Source organism: Grammomys surdaster, unplaced genomic scaffold (assembly GCF_004785775.1).
Source record: "Grammomys surdaster isolate TR1022 unplaced genomic scaffold, NIH_TR_1.0 126029, whole genome shotgun sequence".
NCBI lineage: Eukaryota > Metazoa > Chordata > Mammalia > Rodentia > Muridae > Grammomys > Grammomys surdaster.
In genome coordinates, this window is record NW_021620842.1 from 4,074,439 (window position 1) to 4,077,563 (window position 3,125).

Consider the following 3,125-nt stretch of genomic DNA (forward strand, 5'->3'; position numbering starts at 1 on the left):
CAAAGTTAGTCTATTTAAGGCTCAGGGACTAAAAGAAATAAGCAAAAATAACCCAACTAGTGGTCCCAAGATGGGAGGAAGTAGGCTTGACAACCATGGAGAGGTTGAAAGCCAATTCTTGTACCAGCTCTCATCTTTCTCTTTCTTTGTCTTTTCTCAGGGCCTTCTCTGACCTTTTTCATGCTCTCTTTAACCATCCCTGTTTTGTTTATGTAAAGGCAACATTCTTCTTTAAGGGCCATACACAGTCAAGAGCAGTACACAATCTTTTCTATTGTAAAAGAGTAAATCATGTCCAATAAAGTTCTTTGAAATTTTTGGAGATCTTTTCAGACAACGAAATGAGGGATTTCTTCAGATTAGTAATGTTAATCTCTAGCTGTATGATAAACTTGTCAATGGCCCGTCGAAGGTCTGAGTAGTATAAGGTCGGAGGCTAGCATCTGGATTAGAACTTTAACCAGCAGACATCATGGGTGATTCATTTTTACCTGGAAAGAAAAAAGAAGGGAGTTCTCAGGGAGATTTCTCTTCCCTGGAAGTCAACTGTTATTCGTCTTATTTATGGTTGGGCCTGGCTTTGTGGGGATATCTATTTATTTCATTAGTCCTTTTGGTAGCCATTTAGCTGTGCCTTCTGTGGTATCAAACAGGCATATCAACCCTCAGCCCCATAAGAGAACTGGGTCCAGGCCATTCCTTTTAAGGGTAAGAGGGTCTTCCACATAGCTGTGGCATAGTTTTTATTGGTCTCAGTGATGCCAGAGGCAGTCAGCAGCAGATTTGCCATGAGCTTTAAGGTTTAGAGAGTTAAAAGTGAATGAGGAATGATGGAGAGTATTTTGGGGGACTCCTTCTGGGGTGTACTGTTCCCTCTCTTTTGTTTTTAAAGCTAATTTTGCAGAGTTCTTGTAAAATCAGGGCAGGTGCACCAGCAGCCACTCCTTCCACACTCAGAGAGTCATGAAGATACTATTTAAAGAAATATAAATCTATATTGATAATCTCTTTTATCAAAGGACTGTTATAGAACAGCCAACTGTGGGTCACAACTCGCAAGGGTCATAAGGGTAGGGCGCGGGGTCGCAGCACACACCTGAGCACAGAGGCTGAGGCCATCCCGGGAACCAAGGCTCAGCCGGGCAGAACTTGGGACTCTCAGCACTCCCTGTTGATTGTTCAGTCTTCGCGGGTTACAGAGGAGAGAGAGAGCCCCGCTGACGGCTGGACCAGGGAGAGCGGGGACGCAGGCAGCAGCCGCGGCTGAGTCCCCATGGTGGTCCTAGAAGGCAGGACTGCTGTTGTCAGGGGAGAGTGTCCTGAGGGCCGCTAGAGCGCAGAGAGCACAGGGACAAGAGGAGAAGGCTTCCCCCAGCGCTAGTTTTCCACTTACACAATAAGTCCAGAATCGCAGGAGACACATGGGATTGAAGACGTGTAGATTTATTGACATGGTGATGAGTCTGAATGATGGACGCTGTCCCACAAAATGCCAGAAGAGGTTTCTTTATATTGGAAGGGGGAGAGGGGTGGGGTCAGGGCCTTTAGGTAATATGTAAATCTTGAGGCTGTTCCCCCACCCTCTACCTGGGCCTTACATGACCTACTGCATGTTACATGGAGACCTCGTGTCAGGTTTCTGGGTTCTAGGGGCATGGCCAAACATTCCAGGATTTCCACAGCCCCACTAAGAGGGTCTTCCACATAGCTGTGGCATAGTTTTTATGGCCTCAGTGATGCCAGAGGCAGTCAGCAGCAGATTTGCCATGAGCTTTAAGGTTTAGAGAGTTAAAAGTGAACAAGGCATGATGGAAAGTATTGGGGGACTCCTTCTGGGGCGTACCATTCCCCATCTTTTGTTTTTAAAGCTAATTTTTCAGAGTTTTTGTAAAATCAGGGCAGATGTGCCAGCAGCCACTCCTTCCACACTCAGAGAGTCATGAAGACACTATTTAAAGAAATATAAATCTATATTGATAATCTCTTTTATCAAAGGATTGTTATAGAACAGCCAACAACTAATCAAACTATATAATATATCAATTAATAATAGCTTCTACTTTTTGTGAGATTACTCCTCTTTTGTTAATTGATTGTTGAGGGAAATTAGGACTAACATCTCTCTTGAGAATATTAAACAGAGATTTAAATTCTTTTGTGGAGAGCTTAAAATAAGATCTTAGCCAATTAGCATCTCCTAGAAACTTTTGGAAAATAATTTGAAATAAGTAAACTATCTTATTTTTCCAGACCCATTATCTGTTTGTTTGTTTTTTTATTGGATATTTTATGTATTTACTTTCAATGTTATCTCCCCTCCATTCTCCCTCAAAATGCCTTATCCCATACCCCCTCTTCCTATTTTTATGAGTGTGTGCTCCGAACATCCTCCCAGTCCCATCTACCTGCTTTCGAATTCCCCAACACTAGGGAATCCAAACTTTCAGGGACCATGGCCCTCTACTTCCACTGATGTCTGAAAAAGCCACCCTCAATTACCTATACAGGTGGAGACATGAGTCCCTCCCTCTGTGCTCTCAGGCTGGAGGCTTAGGCCTTAGGAGCTCTGGTTGAATCTTTTGGTACCCCTTCTTTAAAGGACTAAAGCACCCACACTTTGGTCTTCCTTCTTCTTCCTGAGTATCATGTGGGATATGCGTTGTGTCTTAGATAGTGAGCTTTTGGGCTAATATCCACTTATCAGTGACTGCATACCATGTGTGTTCTTTTGAGACTGGGTCACCTCACTCAGGATGATATTTTCCAGCTCCATCCATTTGCCTAAGAATTTCATGAACTCATTGTTTTTAATAGCTGAGTCAGCAAACATTTCTTAATTGCCTTTATATATGGGAAGTTGTGAAATGCTGAGCATGTTAAAAAGAACATCTTAAGACAAAGTTTTTAATAAATGATCCAAATTATCCAATGATTGCTATGTGTGTGCATAAATGCATGTATGTGTGCATGTGTGTGTGTGTGTGTGTGTGTGTGTGTGTGTGTGCTTGTATGTGTTGAGGAGTCGATGAGCCTAATTATTTTGTCCAGGTTGTATTGCCAACTGTTTCTAGAACACAGATTAAAGCCACACTTTAGAGCTACTGATCATGCAGTGAAGAAAAGTT